This window comes from Panthera onca, chromosome F2 (genome assembly GCF_046562875.1).
Source record: "Panthera onca isolate mPanOnc1 chromosome F2, mPanOnc1 haplotype 2, whole genome shotgun sequence".
Lineage (NCBI taxonomy): Eukaryota > Metazoa > Chordata > Mammalia > Carnivora > Felidae > Panthera > Panthera onca.
In genome coordinates, this window is record NC_138356.1 from 56,024,294 (window position 1) to 56,044,896 (window position 20,603).

At 34.0% G+C, this 20,603-nt stretch overlaps 1 protein-coding gene across 2 annotated transcripts in view; it reads right to left on the reverse strand.

The window, feature by feature from the left end:
• Positions 1-17,979, reverse strand: part of LOC144615073 (uncharacterized) — a 430,524-nt gene extending 412,545 nt beyond the window's left edge. Inside the window, exons 1-2 of one of the 2 annotated variants that reach the window (XR_013553458.2) lie at positions 17,831-17,973; positions 1,963-2,175 (exon numbers count right to left, since the gene is read on the reverse strand). The gene's annotated coding sequence lies outside the window, so the exon portion shown is untranslated. Of the gene's footprint in view, positions 1-1,962; positions 2,176-17,830 lie in introns of both variants that reach the window. The other variant, XM_078441574.2, reaches the window with a different exon arrangement.
• Between the last annotated feature and the right edge of the window lie 2,624 nt (positions 17,980-20,603).

Genomic DNA, 20,603 nt, shown 5'->3' on the forward strand with positions numbered 1-20,603 from the left:
CTTAATGCATGCTATCTGATTTACTGGCTTTGCTGAAGTGTTTTTCCTGAGGCAGAGGAGAGCAAAGCTCTAGTTCTACATTCAGCCTATTTTTGGCTTCATTTTTGATGCTGAACCCACTGCTAGTAGTGCAGAGAGGCCAGAGACAGAGCAAGGTGTAAATAGTGGCATCAAAAATATATATACCACTGTTCACTTGACTGCTTTCTCTTCTCTTCTTAGCTATCTGGGGAAAATGTAAATTAAAAGCAGAAACTGGTGGTTAACACATCCCAATTTTTTAAACTTTATTTGACTTTGGAATAATTTAGCCACTTAAAAATCCTGAAATTCTTACTTCCCTTCTGTAGATTTATTTATAAATAAGAATGTTCCACTGATCCTCTCCAGCTCCAAATTCAGCGAGCCAAAAGTTATACAAAATATTTGCACAAATATGTTTCATCTTTGAAAGAGATTGAGATATCAGGAACCAGAAAGAATATAGATTCATCAGGGATTTTGAGATTCAGAAACGAAAGCTGACATGTCAGTCACAAGGAACAGACAAAGCCAGTGACAGTATCTGAGGATTTAAGGGCCAAGTGCCCTCCGTGAGGTTCACATGAAGCTGTTCAAGCTGAATCTTTAATAAAGGTCTTTTTCACAGATAATACCAATTTCCTGTTGGACAATTTTTAGACGAATTTCTTATAATGCCTATGTGAGAAAATTTCATGATTTGTGCTAATTTTCCAAAAAGGCTTGGTATCATGACTATCAAATAAATAAATACTTCCTTTTTCAAACGTTATTCTATAAATTCAACACTGGCAGAGTTGTTTTTTTTTTTTTTTCTGCAAACTAAAACCAGCAATTTCACAAGCTGTGAATAAACTGGGTGATTTTAAACACTCATAATGTGTAACTATTTTAAAAATCTGCTATTCTCAAATTCAGATACATTTCTTTAACATGAACTGGGTGTTGAAAATTATATTCAAAATTTACTATGAATGCATGTTTGTCTAACATTTTGTTTACAGTTAGAGTATGTTAATATTAGTGTGAATTTAAAAAAATAAAAACACATTAAAAAGTAAAAATATGTTGTTTATGACAATTGTTTCATTAAAAATGCTGATACACAAGAGACAACTAAATATTTCACAAAACATCATATTACCCTAGGAAGAAAATATTAGAAAATTATTGATTTTCTCTTTAAATAAAAAATAACACAATTATATTCTGCTGTCATAATTTCTTGATTTCACTCCTAGAAAGATAGTTCCCTTTAGTGCACAGATCTCTCAAGTTATACCCTGATGCGGAGGTGGATTTCTAAACTACCACCAGTTGAACTGGGATTTGGAGTTGATCTTTAATTCAACAATAGTATATGCTCCAACAAGTTTTCCTCCATTAGCACGTGACAACTTGTAATGCTTTTTTTTACACAAAGTATTTCTTTAAAAGTTTCATTTCAAGGGTTCCTGGGTGGCTCAGCCGGTTAAGCATCTGACCCTTGATTGTGGCTCAGGTCACCATCTCACAGTCATGGGATCGAGTCCCATGTTGGGCTCTTGGCTGAGCATGGAGCCTGCTTGGGATTCTCCTCTCTCTCTCTCTCTCTCTCTCTCTCTCTCTCTCTCTGCCCTCCCCCCCACACACTCATACTCTCTCTCGCAAAATAAATATTTTTTAAATGTTCACTTTAAATATTAAAAAAACAGTATAGATTAATAAACTAGTTAATATAATAACATTAAGCAAAGCAAATGAATAAGCTTGGCATATTATATCTGTATATGTGTAGAGCTTATTTATTTGATACATTTCGGCTGTTTCATATCTAGCTTATTTTTTAACTGAACTTTGTAGTTCATTACCCTAAACTTTGATATTTTGTACACTTTATTTTAGTTTCCAAGATGATTCTTCTTTTCCTATCATCAAAACACAGTTTTTACTACAACATACCTTCTAGTATCTTAAGAGTATTCTTTAATGTCAGCATCTGTATGCTTTCCAAGAACATAGCATTGTGTTTTTAATCACACAATGGAAGTAGAATCTTCTCAGAATGAAAGTCTTCATTAGAATATAAATTCCTCAATTATTGGGATATCCTTTATTCTGAAGAATACTTAAAAATCCAGTATGTGTTTAGTCTGACCATTGTTGGAAGGCAATCTGTAAAAGTGGAAACTTCCAATGTATAATTTTTAATTTTATCAAGTACCTCTAAACCCAACAGATACCCCCATCCAATTTGTATTAGAATTTCTTAGCTAAGAAAATTATTTTGCCTAAACAATATTTTGGAAGAATTCTAATAAAGTAATTTATGTTAAATGGAAATATTAAAAGCACACAACATCATCCTATCAAGTTTTGCCCATCAGAAATCAGATAAAAATGAACTTTATTCACATTAATATATAGCTTGTAATGCCTAAAATAAATTAAGAAGGTAAAGAATATATTGACAGTGAGCTGAAATAGTAAGAATCCAGAATCAATGTAAATATGGATGGAAAAGCTAAAGGAAAAAAAGATTTTTCCCTTTGCTTGACATTTTGCCTTGGAATAATCCTTAATTTTATTATTACATTTTATTTATGTTTTGGAAGGTCTCCTTATACTAATTGTTTTTATGTTTCAAGTTTTTATTTAAATTCTAGTTAGTTAACATATAGTATAATAATGATTTCAGGGATAGAATTTAGTGATTAATCACTTACATAAAATACCCAGTGCTCATCACAACATGTGCCCTCCTTAAGACCCATAACCCATTTAACCTATCCTTCAGCCTACCTCCCTCCAGCAACTCTCAGTTTGTCTATAGTTAAAAGTCTCTTTTATGGTTTGCCTCCCTCTCTCTTCTTTTCTCTTTCCCCTATTCCTTTGTTTTGTTTCCTAAATTCCATATGAGTGAAATCATATTGTATTTGTCTTTCTCTGACTTATTTCACTTAGCATAATACACTCTAGCTCCATCCACATCATTGCAAATGGCAAGATTTAATTCCTTTTTATGGCTGAATAATACTCCATTGTGTGTATTCTTTATCCATTCTTCAGTTGACAGACATTTGGGCTCTTTCCATAATTTGGCTATTGCTGATAATGCTGCTATAAATATCACAGTTCATGTATCCCTTCAAATCAGTATTTTTGTATCCTTTGGGTAAATACCTAGTAGTACGATTGCTGGGTCCTAGGGTAGTTATATATATTTTTAAGCTTATTTATTTTGAGAGAGGGAGAGAGAGAGAAAGAGCATGAGTAGGGGAGAGGTAGAGAGAGAGAGAGACAGAATACCAACCAGGTTCTGTGCTATCAGCATGGAGCCTAACACAGGGCTTGATCTCATGAACCCTGAGATTATGACCTAAGCTGAAATCAAGAGTTAACGCTCAACCAACTGAGCGACCCAGGCACCACAAGGTAGTTCTATGTTTAAATTTTTGAGAAACCTCCATATTGTTTTTCAGAGCGGCTACACCAATATGCCTTTCCACCAACAGTGTAAGAGCATTCCCTTTTCTCTGCATCCTCCCAACATCATTTGTTTTCTGTGTTGTTAATTTTAGCCATTCTGACAGGTGAGGTGTTAGCTCATTGTGTTTTTCATTTATATTTCCATGATGAGGACTGATGTGGAGCATCTTTTCATATGTCTGTTAGCCATCTGTATGTCTTCTTTGGAAAAGTGTCTATTCATGTCTTCTGCTCATTTCTTCACTGGATTATTGTTTTTTGGGTGTTGAGTTTGAGACCTTTTTTTAATAGATTTTGAATGCTAATCCGTTATTAGATGTAATTTGGAAATATCTTCTCCCATTCCGAAGGTTGGCTTATAGTTTTGTTGATTGTTTCCTTTGCTGTGCAAAAACTTTTTATTTGATCAAGTCTCAATAGTTAATTTCTGCTTTTGTTTCCCTTGCCTCAGGAGACTTATCTAGAAAGAAGTTCCTCCAGGCGATGTCAAAGAGTTTCCTACTTGTGTTCTCTTCTAGGATTTTGATAGTTTACTGTCTCACATTTAGATCTTTCATCCATTTTGAATTTATTTCATTTTTTAAAAATTTTTAGTGTTGATTTTTGAGAGGCAGAAAGAGACAGAGCATGAGTGGGGGTGGGGCAGAGAGGGACAGAGACACAGAATCCGAAGCAGGCTCCAGGTTCAAGTGGGGCTTGAACTCATGAGCTGTGAGATCATGACTTGAGCCAAAGTCGGACACTTAACTGACTGAGCCACCCAGGCGCCCCTTGAATTTATTTTTTTGAGTATGGTGTAAGAAAGTGGTCCAGGTTCATTCTTCTGTATGTTGCTGTCCAGTTTTCCCAACTCCCATTTGTTGAAAAGACTGTCTTTTTTCCATTGGGTAGTCTTTCCCGATTTGTCAAAGATTAGTTGACCATGTAACTGTAGGTCCATTTCTGGGTTTTCTATTCTGTTCCACTGATCTCTGTGCCCATTTCTGTGTCAATACCATACTGTCCTTCCTGATGCTTAAATCTTTGTTATACTGCTTGAAGTCCAGGATTTTGATGACTAAAGCTTTGCTTTTCAAGTTTGCTTTGGCTATTGAGGGTCTTTTGTGGTTCTATGCAATTTTAGGATGTTTGTTCTAGCTCTGTGAAAATGCTGGTGGTATTTATAGAGATTGCATTAAATGTGTAGATTGCTTCGGGTAGTATAGATATTTTAACAATATTTGTTCTTCCAATCCACGAGCATGGAATGCTTTTCCATTTCTTTGTGTTCTCTTCAATTTCTTTCGTAAGTGTTCTCCAGTTTTCATAGTACAAATCTTTTACCTCTTTGGTTAGGTTTATTCTTAGGTATCTAATGGTTTTGGTGCAGTTGTAAATGGGACCAATTCCTTGATTTCTCTGTGCTACTTCATTATTGATGTATAAAAATACGTCATATTTCTGTACATCGATTTTGTATCCTGTGACTTTACTGAACTCGTTTTTATCATTACATTTTAAATGTTACATTTTCAGACTAACGCAAAGGATATTGGATATCCTATTTGGTTTATACCTGCACTTTTGCATTTTATTACTGCAATGGGGTTTCCCTGGCTCTTCTCAAGATGGCAGTATTAACTCTGGGTGAATCCCCTAATCTTCTGGATGGTGTGATACATAATGCGTCAGTGGATCTCATGGTCACGGCCACCAACATGGTGTTTCTTCATTCTTGTATTCCTTCTACTTTAGCCTTAATTTATGACATTATAATTAATTTTTCACAAAAAGTTTTATCTAACTTTTGTCAACTTTCTTTTTAGATCCTTTGTTATATCTCATATCCGAAACTTTCCTAATTATTATTTATGATTTTTAATAGCTTTTTTTTTACACTTCTTTCTGCTTCTTTTGAGTATGTGTTTTACGGATTTATCTTTCTGATGTGCCTTCATTGTGGATAAGGACATTCTCTCATTCTCTTTTTCCCTTTTTCTCTTTGCAATAACTTGCAACAATCAACCACGATTATTTTCTATTGCTCATGCTTAGGTGAGATGATCTCTCCACTAGGGATAATTTTATTACCCAGGAATTTCTGGAAATGTCTGCAAACTTTTCTGGTTCTCTTAATTGGTGGATTGCCACTGGCAGCAAGTGGGTAAGACCAAGGATATGACTACAAACCTTACAATGCAGAAGACAGCTTTCCACAATAAAGAATTATCTGGTCCAATCTATCAACAGTGTGTAGGTTGAGAGACCTTGGACCCATACTCTTAGAAGGGAATCAGTACTGGGGAGAAGACAGTTTTCCTTAGTTTCTTGGCTCTAATGTTCCTTCTTCTGTTGTAATTACAAATAATTAAAAGATGTATCTTCACAATTTCTAAAATGGCCTTGTTTACTTCCCTTACATGTTTTTATCTGTACTTTCTTTTTTGATCACCCTTAATGTTCTTCTTCTTTTCTCATTGAATTTTACTCTTAGAAGTTTCTTCTTAGTATATTTGTGTTAGGAATTGTGGCCTGCAAAGACCCTCACAGTTTGGGCTGCTCTTATCAGACTGGCCTGCTGAGATTGCCTTAAGCATTTATAATCCTTCACTTTGGAGTGAGTACCTATTAGAAATCTCTGTGTTTTCTAGTTATTAAGCCCCTCAAAAATCTGTTTTCCTGATGCTTCCTCCTCACAGCTATTGACACATCATGCATCACCTTGCTGTTCAGTGTTTAACCTCCACTTATTCCTACTTTAATATTCTCATGTACACACTGTCATTTAGTTTTGCTTGGATGCTATCCAGGACAACTTTCAACTATAGATTTAATTTCTATATGAGCATAAATTTTTCAAATTTATAAAATTCTACATTCTAAAAATATTTTTCAGTTTCTTCTTGATATGTTTGATAATAAACATTAGAATGCTACAATATAAGGTTTTCATTTTACAGGCAGAACTGTGTTTCTATGTTTCTTTCAAAGACATTTAATCTGTCCTTCATTTGTATCTATGTCTCCCTAGTGCTTTCTAATTTCTTTTATTTTTCTATACATCAAATTCATCATAATAATTAACATTGAAAGAAGTAATATTTAGCTATACAATTCTGATACTGTGTTTATCTTTTTCTTTCTTCTATTTTCTTTCATTTGCTGTGCTGGCCTTTCTAAATTATTAAGTTGGATCTTTTGGTCATTAACTTTTAGCCTTTTGATTCTCATATACATGAACTGTGTTTAAATTTTGCTTTAAATAGTGCTTTAGCTGAATCCCACTATTACGTAGTTTTCATTAAATTTTAAATTAATTTTCAAACTAATTTTATTGTAGGATAAAATTTTGGTTTTGTATCCTTTCAATTTGTGGTCAGTTTTTAATTGTTTAATATGTGCTTGAAATAAGTTTTCAAAATATATTGTGTAAGTATATATGCATATGTCTTTCAATTAAGCTAATTGTATATTTTAAGATCCTCTGATCCTTACTAAACTGCATGTTTAATCTATCAGTTGCTCCAGAAAAACTTTTAAATCTCCACACATGAAAGTGGATTTGTCATTTTTCCGCCCTTGTGAAAAATTTTGTCTCACATAATTTGAGATTATTTTTATGCTTTATAAAAGTTTTAAATCGAAGCAGTTTTAATAAGTGTTTAAATGTAGTTTGTTACTGCATTAAACTCTTTACCATTAAGCAAATACTCTCTGTATCCTTTTTATGCCTTTAGCCACAATATTTTATCTCACACTAATATAACTGCTTTCTAATATATTAGAAATATATTTTTATAATTAGCTTTCTTATGATTAGTGTTTGTTTTATGTTTTTTTCATTATTTTTCTTGTATTCTAACAGTAGTATGTGAAAATTCTAAACTGAAATACTTTCAGACTCTATTCTTTGTTCCTGTTTATATCAACTTGCTTCCCTGTGTTTTAAAAAGTTTTATTGTGAACTCACATTCAATGTCATTGTCAGGGATCATGAGGGTTTGAATAGATCTGTTTTTCCAGAGAGGATTTGCTCTTGAATTATTTAGGCATCTGTTTTTATTACCAACCTGAGACCACTTTAATTTAGTTTCTAAGCCAGACCATTCAGGTAGTATAATAATAAACTTTACACCAGTGTGAATGCAGCATTAAAATTACAGATTTGTAGAGGAATCTTATTTTACTACCTTTTTTCCTATATACACCTGAGTTTAAGAAGACTCTTCTTTTCCCAGGGTGCCAAGATTTTCCTGCCCACTCTTTCACTAATGCTCTGTTCATTCAAGTTCATACTAATAAAGGAATCTCTACCAATAGTGCATCTAAGACCTTGTCTTTTGATTTTTTTTTAATTTTTATTTAAATTCCAGTTAACATACAGTGTAAGATTAGTTTCAAGTGTACAATTTCGTGATTCAACACTTACATACAACACCTGGTGCTCATCACAACAACTATACTCCTTAATCCCCATCATCCATTTCACTCACCCTCTCAACCACTTCCCCTCTGGAAACCATTAGTTTGTTCTTTAAAGTTAAGAGTCTGTCTTTTCTGTATGAATATTAAAACATAATGCTGAGGTACTAGGTTTTGGCAAAGGACCTTATATCCACTAGGATCTCAAAATTATGTTTCCACTTTGGAATCCTGACTCCACTTTGGTTTTGGTCTGTGATATTTCTCTTATTTGATTACAAGTTTGGATAAAAGGGAGGTGTATTTTACTTTGCCCAGAATTTTTGATGTTCTATAGTTGGATGCTTTTTCAGTTAATTCATCCAAATTACTGTAAGTGGAATTTCTTACAGTAGAAGTCTCTTTCAGTACTACTTTGATAAGTAGTACTTATCAGTACTTAAAGTACTTAAGTACTTTAAAGTACTTAAAGAGACTTAACAGTGGAAGTCTCTTTCAGTACTACTTTGATAACTTTTGGAAATATCTGAACTACAGTTTATCTTCCTCTGGGTAATACTGTACTCTATCTTGAACAGTACTTCATCTACTAAAATTTTTTTGATCAGGCTTGGTTGAGATACCTCAAAGCGTATTAGGTCATTAAGCCCCTAATAGGATTCCAAGAGATCCAGACAGAGCCAAGTCTTTGCTATTTCCAAACTGTGCATAGTGCGATCCTATAGAATATATTTCTATAGGTTTTTAGTTATTCTTTAGGTGCATACAATCCACTTGTTTACCTTCTGTTTTTTTTTTAAACCCTCATTCTTTTACAACTCACCTCAGAATTCATTTTTCTATATTTTTCTTTGTACTGTTATAGAATTAATACATAATCATTTTAATAACACTCTTGACCAAAGGCTTTTTTTTTTTTTTTTTTTTTTTTTTACCTGTCTGGATGAAACTCCATCTCACAAAAACCTAAACCTAAACATCCTCATATCATCATAAATAGTGGAGCAGCAAGCACTTATGGATAAGTTATACCATACACTGAAACCTACTTACACTAATGCCCCCTTGAAATCATACATTAACTTCTGCTACTTAAAAATTATTACTTCATGCATTTTCTATTTTCATGCTTACCACTTATTTTCTTAACCTTTTCCCACCACTTCTGTATTCTTTCAGTAGATAAAAATAACAAACAAAAGGGGCGCCTGGGTGGCTCAGTCGGTTGGGCGGCCGACTTCAGCTCAGGTCACGATCTCGCCGTCTGTGAGCTCGAGCCCCGCGTCGGGCTCTGGGCTGATGGCTCAGAGCCTGGAGCCTGTTTCGGATTCTGTGTCTCCCTCTCTCTCTGCCCCTCCCCCGTTCATGCTCTGTCTCTCTCTGTCTCAAAAATAAATAAACGTTAAAAAAAAAAAAATAAACAAAAGAGAATGTCAGTAACAACTCCTTGCATTCTCAGTGCCAAAGTGCAAACATACATGAATCCACCTATATATTATTATATTACTATCTAGTTTTAATAGAGGGACTGTCATCCTCTTTAAATTTTTTTTTTTTTAACGTTTATTTATTTTTGAGACAGAGAGAGACAGAGCATGAATGGGGGAGGAGCAGAGAGAGAGAGGGAGACACAGAATCTGAAGCAGGCTCCAGGCTCTGGACCATCAGCCCAGAGCCCGACGCGGGGCTCGAACTCACGGACCGTGAGATCGTGACCTGAGCTGAAGTCGGATGCTTAACCGACTGAGCCACCCAGGCGCCCCATGTCATCCTCTTTAAAGATGAAATAATACCTTGTCCTGAGACTGCCAATCTTCTTTCACAGGAACTATCCTTTTCCCTTTCCTGTTTATATATACCAAACCACTGTCTCTCATTTTGATTCCTCAGGTTAACTTTCTTTTTTTTTTTTTTTTTCACATTAGTCCTTGTTATTAAAAATAGGAAACAATATAATACACAAAAAATTCGTATACTGCTTCAATTACAGCCTTTCTGGCCTTCTCATATTTTAAAGTTTGTATTTCCAATCCTTCTTTCTTTTTTTTTTTTTTTAATTTTTTTAATGTTTATTTTTTTCTGAGAGATACAGAGAGAGACAGAGAGAGAGAGGGAGACACTGAATACGAGGCAGGCTCCAGGCTCTGAGCTGTGAGCACAGAGCCTGACTCAGGGATCAAATCCACGAACCATGAGATCATCACCTGGGCTGAAACTGGACGCTTAACCAACTGAGCCACTCAGTTGCCTCTCCTATCTTTACTTCTTAATCTCCCATTCAGTATTTTGGTTTGATTTTTCCACTTACCTCCCATAGGTATTGTTTGTAATCACAGCAATACCATACATATTTCTAAATCCACTGGCCAGGCTAACTACTAATCTCATTTGACCTCTCAGCATCATTAGACAATTCTTGTCACTTCCTCCTTTAAACCATATATCCCATTGTCTCCTCTAATATTCAACTTCCCTTATTTCTTTCTTAATTCTCTTTACCATCCTTCTCTCTATTCTTTGTAAACTTGTGTTCTGTTAACTATTAACTGATCCTCAAGGCTGGCCTTAGGGTCACTTTACTTTCACAGTTACATCTTAATATAGAATACCAAAATGCTTATGATTTAAATTAACACCTGCACTCAGACAACCCACACATTTATACCTCTATCTCCAGGCTAAAATATCTAATGACACACTTAAAATCCCTTCCTAGATGTCATAAATAAATCTTAATTCGACAGAAGCAAATGGAACTTGATCTTCTCTAAAAATACTCCACTTCTAGTATTCCCTATATTAGAAAATACAACTATTATTCCAAGTGTTCCTCATCTTTCCATATATTGTTATTTCAACACAGAAACCAAGATTCAGAGGAATGTGAAGATGGAGGCAGAAATTAGGATTGAAGCAGCTATAAAATAAGAATTGCTGGCATTAGAAGAAGCAAGAAACAGATTATCTCCTACAGTCTCCAGAGGGAATGTGGCCTTGGTGACACCTTAATTTCAAACATGTGACCTCCCAATTTGTGAGAAAATAAATTTCTGTTGTTTTAAGCCACCAAGTTTGTAGCAATTTATTATAACAGCCATACAGAACTAATACATCTGCATACCCACTAATGTTTGCATTATGTTTTAGAGTAAACAATTATATTCTATTCAATTTTTAATGTCATCCTAACTTAAAAGAGTCCACATTTTATGTTTGCTAAATAAATTTTGAATAACATGATTAAAGAATGCATGAACATGGGCTTCGAAAATTACTTAATGTAATATGGCTCAAATCCAATTTGAAAATAATTATCTCTAAACCAGTGTTTTAATTCATACATTCTATAAATCATTATTAAATAGCTTGGTGTGCTAGCTGTTAGTACTACAGTGGACTATGCTAAAAAAATTAGTGTAAATTCATCATTTTCATAACACTATTAGTCAATACTTCAGAGAACTCTGTTTGGTTTTTACTTTTTCATATTAAACTTCTGTGTACTTTTTTTTTGGATATTTAATATTTAAGATTCTACTATGCTAGATATGCACTGTTCATTTAAGAACTCAAAATTATAGTAACTATAGCTATTAATATTATAATAACTATAACAACTATAAGGATAACCTTAGGTGTAATTTCACACTATGTTTTAGAATTGTTTTATCAAATTAGCTTTAAAATAATTTAATATTATATAATTTCAGGTACATATTATACACTCAAAATGCAAGTTTTATTATTATGATTTTTCATACTATCAAAAGATGACACTGAGATCTTATTTTTATTAAATCTTATACTTTTCTAGATCTGCTTTCGTGTGTATCAAATTATGGCAGAGGGTATCTTCTGCTTTATCCTAATTTGCTCTTGTTAGTGCTACCATGTATTCCCACCTGTATAAAATAAAACTATTTTATGAACTTTGTAGCTAAAAAAATATTCCTGAACAGGTTTTCTAGCTTTTAGAGTTAAATATTCATAGCAGCCATGGATCTTTCATTTGATGTGTATCATTACTCTGCCACTTTCAATCCCTCAAAATGATGAGTAATGCAGATGAAGAAAGACTACTTTTACAATCTTCAGTCATTTTTTTCAGTTTACAAAGTAAAATTATATTCATTATAAAAGTGATACTATAATAATTTCTAAGAAGAGTAGCAAAATAATACTTTATGAAGAAAAAATAGGACTGAGCAAAGATTACCATTACTGGGTAATTTGATACATTTACGGAAAATTCATCTAAGTAAGAGTAAATATTTGTTCATAGGTATTATATTTGTTTTGAGACATTTTAAATTTTTTGATAAAGCCCTTTAGATGTATCCATTTCAATGAAATAGATAAAAATTCCAAATAAAACGGTAACTGACTGACCATCTTTCTATGTTCCTCTCCCAGTTTTACTAGGCAAACTATTTCCAGATCATTCAATTATTAACTCCAGAATTCTTGATCAGCTAGTGGTCCAATGAATCACCATGATTGGCACTATAATCTTTTGGAAGTAAGCCAAATTTAGGAATGTTTTGAATTATTTAATAACTTCCCAAATAACGTGGAGTCGGTTACATAAATTGTCTAAATCAGGCAGGACTTTTTGACACCTCAGCTGCCTCAATAATATTTAATAGTTCTCTGAGAAGAGAAGTGCCATCTAAGGAGAAAGCAAAAAAAGAAAAAGTTGAGAGGATTATGATTTGAGAGGATTAAAAACTGAGATTGGTGAAAATGAATTGATATTATTTAATATTGTGGTTCGTGTAGTGTTCTGTGAATTGTATTCTCTTTGATTAGCTTTTTAACAGTATTCCATTAGATTATATATTCATAAAATATTTTTATTTTAATATAATAAATTTAATTGTTATCTACAAATTAAGTTTTGAGAAACTACATGGAGGTCACGTCTTTAAATTTCAAAAGTCTAAGTAAAGTTCACTGATTAAAAAAAAAAAGTCAGTAAATACTTACACAAGTATTTATTTGTGGAAAAATTAAATTCTTCTGGCTAAGTTGTAACTTATGCTAGATAACTTGTGCTATAATAACTCTCTTTTTATATGTGTTTTATGCATATCTTATTTATTTAATTAAGCTAAAAAGACTTGCTGGATCAGTGGAATACATTTTAAAAATCTCTGTAATAGACTCTCAATGCAATGCATGAGACTGATATACACATGCCAACACTCTATATCAGCTGGTAATTTTTTGACTTGTCCAGTTCCCTTCTTTATACTGAATTTATAATTTATAATTAAATGTATATTTAAATTTATAATTAAATTTCCAAAATAGCTGTAATAATTTTTAAAATTTATATCACACTTTATTTTCTATCTTTTACATATCACACATACTTATTGAAGGAAAAAGACCAAAACCACAGATTTATACCAAAAGAGGTGATATATGATTGCTCTTACTCCAAAAGAATCATATTAGTTTAAACAATGATAAATTTTAGATAAACAGGTCATGTTCTGTAAATACTAATTTATTATATACTCTGTTTCTTATAAATATTAGTTTTATATTACTACTTTTCAAAATATTTAGCCATTTTTCCTTAAGCTTCAGTTTTCTCATTTATAATTTAGGGACTCACCTCTTTTAATAGATTTACCAGAAATTAAAATATTTTGCTGATAAGAATTGTCTGTGAAATCTTACCAACAAAGTAAAATCGTATCAAACACATTGAGATTTATTTTTTTGAAAAACACAGTGATTCTGAATCTGACTCAGAGGTAAAGTTCAAATCATTCTTTGTGAGGAGCCACCAGGGTAGGGGGACAGATAGAGAAACTGTCAATGATCAATTGCTACTCAGTACTTTTCCTCCAGCATTCTTAGTAGGATCATTCTCTGCAAGCCACCTCTCTAGCTCTGCAGTTTTCTGGAATATAAATACAGCATATGGGGAAAAGTAGTATGAGAGGTTAGAGGGTTTTTTCTTTACAATATTAGTTTTAAATTAATTCCACATAAAAAATTTTTCTAAACATAAAAATGACTGAGATATGACCTAATGTATCTTTATCTAAAGATTCATTTGCTTTATTGTTATTAATTAGTTACACTCTTAGCAAAAAGTGGGAAAAGAGAGAGACAAGTAATTTAAACAGAGTGGATTTCACTCTACGTATGCCCTAGACTGAATTCAAGGGGAAGTGCAGCACTTTGAGTGGATTTTAGGTATATAGGCATCCAGTGCTGCATGTAAGCTACTGTTCAATGATAGATATTTATTACATAATATGGACTCTAAATACAACCAACTACAAATTTTATCTGGTGTTCAAACCAAATTAGTTATAATCATTCTTAATTTTGCTACTTCCAAATCTATTGTATCAATTAAAACTTTAACAGCAAAGTCAAATTTAAATAAGGATAGCATTTAGCCTTATCTTATTCTTGATCCAAAAGTCAAAGGATCCATTACTTTACAAATAAATTTGACATATGCATGGTAACTTTCTTTTAATAATAAATATTTTAATAATTTTAAATTTAAAACTAAAATTTAAATTTTTAAAAAATTAAGAATTTAGAAATGTTAATAAAAATAAAAAGTTTAAGATTCTATGAATTATATATATGTATATACATATATATATGTATTTATATATACATTTACAATAGGAGATAGTCGTTTTGCATATATGTCAATTTAGCTAGGCTACAGTTTCCATTTATTCAACCAAACACTACTCTAGGTATTTTGTGGATGTGATTAAAGTCCATAATCAGTTGACTTTAAGTAAGGGGAATAATCCTAATAATCTTGCACAAGGGGAATATGCAACAATCCTAATAATCTTGCATAAGGGGAATCTTGCATAAGGGGAATAATCCTAATAATCTGGCCTGCTTCAATCAGTTGAAAGAGCAGAGCTGAGCCTTCTCTGAAGAAAATATGTATGTGCCTGTGGACAGCAGCTTTAGCTTGTGTCCAAGGGTCCCTGATGTTCTGCACTAGGAATTTCACACTTGCCTAGCCAAATCCACAATCATATAAGTCAATCTATTGCAATAACTATCTCAATATATTCCCTATTTGTTCTGATTCTCTGGCTGAGTCCTGACTGATAAATATTTTGGTAACTGAAGTAGTCCTAGAGAAATAAAATCTTAAAGGTAAGTTTCCTGAATTGGTTCTGGGATAGAATTGGTTCTCCAATTTGATTAGATTTAAAAGTACTAATGACTGTATTTCTAGTAATCAAGAGGGCACTGATAGTCTATGACAGAGTGTGATAACAGCAATATGAAAATACTGTCACTGAATACTCCTAATCAAATACGTACAGAAAGCAAGATTCTGCACGATCACATATTTACTGCCTTAGAATATTTTATTCAAACTAAGGAATATAATGGAATTGGCTGGTTGCTCCTATGAAGAGAAAGTAGGTCACAAAAAGCTCAGGGCTCCAAATTCCCAGCTCTAACTGTGCGTGAACGACCTAAAAGCTCTATATGCCTTGAAAGAAATCCTTATCTGCTGTAACTGAAAATTTCTGGAATTTCTGATAATCAAACCCAGAAATCCCGCAAGTGGTTGTATGACAGCACAAACTGAATTATCAACCACATAGTATAGCTCTTGCTAAAGTCAAGCTATGGATTAGGAAGAAATGGGATCCTGAAAATTGGAATAGGAAGTATGGGCAGATTTTGATGAAGTTGGAGATACTGAACCCACCAATTCTGCCCAGTCTTCTTTGCCAGTAGAAGCAGCTATTCTTCCCTTGCCTGTGTGGGCTAACCCTCTTCTGCCTAAAGAATCTGTAATTGAATCTCCTGAGATAGTTACCTACCAAGCCACTGCTGATTCTTCTCAGGACCTAGCCCTATCATCAATCTTTGCTTTTAAACTACAACTAGACTTAAATCCTAGCAGGCTCCACAAGGTGAGATGCAAAGTCTGATTCATGACAAAGAGCACCACACTCCCAAGTAACTGGATTATTGAACAATTTATGCAGAATAAAATCTGGGGAACATGTGTGGAACTGGATCATAAGGATGTTCAATCATGACAGAAAGAATGAAAGTTGAGTCAGGCTGAATGTATTGAAATTGGCCACTAAGGGAAGATTCTGGATTTGATGTTTAAGTTTGAGGGTCTGTCTGAAAGGGCAAACACAGCCTAGGTTAAATGAAGTTAAAATGCTAAAATTGCCTTGGCACAATGTAGAGGCAGGTATCCAGACACTAGGGATATTGTAATGTTAGACTGTACCTATGTAGATCTGCTCAACTTCCCCTGGAAGGTTCAAAGGATACATCTTCCACCTTGACTATGAAAAACCTATCTGTGAGGGAAGCCCTGGCATCCTTGAAAACCTCTGTGGTGGCTCTTGTTTGTAGGCTAGAGATTAGTTTAGAAATTACTACCATCAAACTGTAATCCCTAAAACTTAATGGGAATAACTGGAGCCTGGATAACAGTTCCCTAGTGACTGCACTTAATTGCCAAAGTTAAGGTGGGTATGGTTATGCTAATGAACTATAGAACCAAGGCACTAATCAGAACACTGTCTTGCAAAGTCTTATAATGTTGGCTAGTTTAACATTGTATACATAGAAAATATATAAATGCACAGTTTATTAAATCCTTACTTGACGTGTGTAAGCAGAAGAGTTCTAGGGCTAGTAAACAGAAGTCTAACCTGAATTACCAAAAAAAGACAGTCACAGCCCCCTCAATCAATTCCAAGACTTGCGCCAATTTTCAGACTCAGAATCCCACAAATTAAGGGATGAGTTAAGGTCACCTTAAGGAAGAACGCTGATACACAAAAATTTGCAATGTTTATGGTTCTACCAGCCTTCTTCAAAGGGGGTAAAAAAGTGGTCATTTATCAAGGTGTTTGTACAATGGCGAAAGGGATTACTGGACCCTGTAACACAATCCCCACATTGGCTGCAGGACCCGCAGTGAGGGCTGCTATGGTAGGAAAGATCAAATGCAAGCCACTAGAATTCCCTCTATCTCAAAGTATAATATACTGAAAGGAACAATGCATTCCCTGAGGGACTGCAGAGATTGATGCCACCATCATCAACGCACTTGAACGATGCAGGGGTGATGATTTCCACATACTCTGATTCGAGTAACTTATCTGGTGTGTTCAGAAAACAAATTCATCTTGGAGAATGCCGGTGGATTACTGTAACCTTAATCAAGTGGTGTCTCAAAGTGCAGTTGCTGTTGTAGACATGGTTTCATTACTTGATCCCCTAGTACCCTGTATGCAGCTACTGATCTGAAAAATGCTTTTTGCTCTACCACCAGAGCAGTTTGCTTTCAGCTGGCAAGGAGAGTAGAATACCTCAGATTTACCAGCTCTCCAGACTTATAATTTAGTCAACAGACATCTTGATCCCCTTTCCCTTCCACAAGACATCACAAGGGTCCTTTACATTGATGATTATTATGCTAATCAGACCTAGTAATCAGGAAGTACAACTAGGTTAGACATATTGATAAGACACTTGTGTGTCAGAAGATGGGAAAGAAATCCAACAATTCAGGGGCCTCTCACCTCCTTGAAGTTTCTAGAGGTCCAGTTGTGTGGGCATGTTAAATAAACTCTACCTTCTAAGGTGATGGAGAAGTTGCTGTATCTGGCCCCTCCTACCACAGGCACGCACGTGCAATGGCTCTTAGAAATTTTACAGGCAACATACTTCTCAGAGCGGTGTGCTACTCTGGCCCATTTACTGACTGACCGGAAAAGCAGTAGTTTTGAACGGAGCCTGGAACAAAAGAAAGCTCTGCAACAAGTACAAGTTGCCTGTTGACTGAGGTTTCGTTAAATGCCTGGAGCTAAAGGGGAAAAAAAATGGAGTAGGAGGGGGGAAGGTGAGGAAGAGAAGAAGAAAAAGAAAGAAAAAGTAAGAAAACACCTACCCTTCTCGTCTTTGCAGACCAGCTCAGTTAGGGTATTCTTCTGACATTCGGGTTCGCTGTTTACTTCTCCACAGTTAGCGCTCTTGACCCCGCTGGTTCCGCACAAAGATCCGCCACAGGAAAAACCTTAGCTCTTCGCAGGTTTTTTCTGAGCATGCGCCCAGTGGCGTGCATGCGCACAGCTTTCAAATCAAGCGGCCCGCGTTTTTCAGGGAGTGCCGGAGCGTTTCAGTACCTTACTTCCTCCAAAGACTATCTGCTCAGCTTTTTCCTCCAGTACTGTTTGTCTTAACTGGAATCCTTTGTCCTAGAGAGGTTATATTCATCTTTCAACGTTTTCGAGGAGTACCCTCAGCATAGCTCCTTTTCCTCCCTGAGAGAATTCCAATTTAGATGTAACAAAGCGAAGTACCCTGCATCAATTCTTCAGGCAGCCTCTAGACAGATTAAAACGGACAAATGCAATTTTTTGAGATCTGCTCTGCTTGGTCAGGAGCCAGGTCACGTGCTGGGAACTGGGGTGCTGTCTTCAAGACCGCTGGTGAGTCGGGATGTGCAGTGGTGTTGGATAAGCAGAAATGCTGCGAACTCTTACCATTTTAAACGTGGCTTTTCCTTGATTTAGCATTTCCTTGGTTCCTCTAAACCTCTCCGTTTTCCAGAGTACCAAAAAGTTGATTCTGACACTTTATGCTCTTTTTTTTTTTCACTGTTTTTGTGGCGACATGAGCCATCGAAGCTACCTGCCATTGTTGCTAATGTCATTCCTTTTTATAACTTTTGGTTAGTCTAAGTTTTCCTTTTTTTTTTTTTTTAGAGTGTTTTGATTGTCTAAGTCTTTTGCTTTTCCATACGTATTTTACAAATAGCTTGTAACTTTTGAAAAATGCTGCTTAGATTTTGATAAAGATTGCTCTAAATCTATACAGATCAGGAATTCCTATCTTTAATAATAATGAATTTTTAAATTCATGGACACCATACTCTTCATTAATTAGATCTTTTAAAAACTTCCCTCAGGCAAGTTTTTTGAGTTAGTGTGTACTTCTTTTACACTTCTTTTGTTCAATATGTTTCTAAGTATTTTATTCTTTTTGATGCTATGGATTTATGATATATAGTTGCTTTCTTATTTATTTTGGATTATTTATTGCTAGAAATACATCTGATGTTTGTATATTTATCTGAGTCTTTGCCGAGCTCATTAGTTTTCATAGATTGTGTGTGTGTATAATTCTTAAAATTTCCTTTATATATATTCATATTTCCTATGAATAGTATAGTTTTAAAACCAGGTATTTTTTTGTCTCTTTATTTTGTCCAGTTGGCTGACTGCACTGGCTAGACCTCAAGTACCATACTGGATAAGGAGAGAGGAAATTTTACTAGGTTCCAGATTTTAGGGAAAAAACAGTCCTCCTTTCGCTATTGAATATGACACTAGTTGTAGTTTTTTATAGATGCCGTTTTTAATTGAAGAAAAGTTCACTTCTTGATTAGTTTTTTGAGATGTTTTCTCAGTAAAATGTTTTCTTGAGCCATTTCTTTATTGATACAATAAATATGACATATTTTCATATTTTCATGTCTCATGATTGTTTAACAAATATTATTCTATCAACAGCCAAAATAATTAACATATTTATATTTAAGGAATGCAAATTTAAAGTTTTACTTTTTACTTCATGTTTTATTTATTTTTTGAGAGGGAGAGAGAGAGAGAGAGAGAGAGCAAGCAGAGGGAAGGGCAGAGAGAGGAGAGAGAGAGGAAACAGAGATTCTAAGCAGGCCCTACACTGTACACACAGAACCTGACTCAGGGCTCAATCTCACGGAACCGTGAGATAATGACCTGAACTGAAATCTGGAGTCAGATGCTTAACTGACTGAGGCCCCACAAAAGTTTTACTTATCTACAAAATGTGCAACAGAAATGTCATTTTAATTGCCAAGAAATATCAGTAATTATTCCCTAATCCCAAATCTCATAATGAACTATTAGATTTTATTTTAATAATAATAATTTAAATAATAAATAATTTAATAATAAACCTTCTACTGTGAATCTTTTACCAAGTTTCTTTTAGATCCACTAAATATTATTATTTTTACAGATTAATATATTGGTCTTGGCCTCCATAGTGTCAAATATGCAAATTAAAATCATAAAGAAATAAGATGTAAAGTTAGGTGAGGTTACCTCTGGATGGGTAGACTTTTGGTACGTATCAAAAGAGTAGTAGAGGATATACTACAAAGTTAACAGTAGTTATACATCAAATGTTGGATTATGGTTAATTTTTAATATTTTACATACATATTTTCAATTCTATTACTTATTTTAATATTTTAAATAGATTAAAGAATTTATTTTTATTTCCGTGAAGACCACCACAACTCTTGCCCCAAGCTATTAACTCCCTATGAATGATATTTCACAGGTTTTACTCATTTTTTAAAGCTGTCCCTTTCCTTTATACATCTACATTGCTTGGGAATACTGAGCATGAGGAGCAGATGAAAAAGGTATAAATATTAAGTGTATCATAAGAGAGATACAAGGCATTTCACAAATGGCATCTAGGACAATTTTTGGAGGTGTGTAAACAAGGGAATCTTAAGAAAAGCCAAATGTTTAGCTTTACCTTATCTGCCATTTTTATTGCAATTATAACAACTTTCCCTACATCTTGAGTATCTTTTACTATTTAAATACAGATTTTTTTTTTAATTTTCTTATAAGACAAAGAAAAAAAATGTTCCATATTTGAGT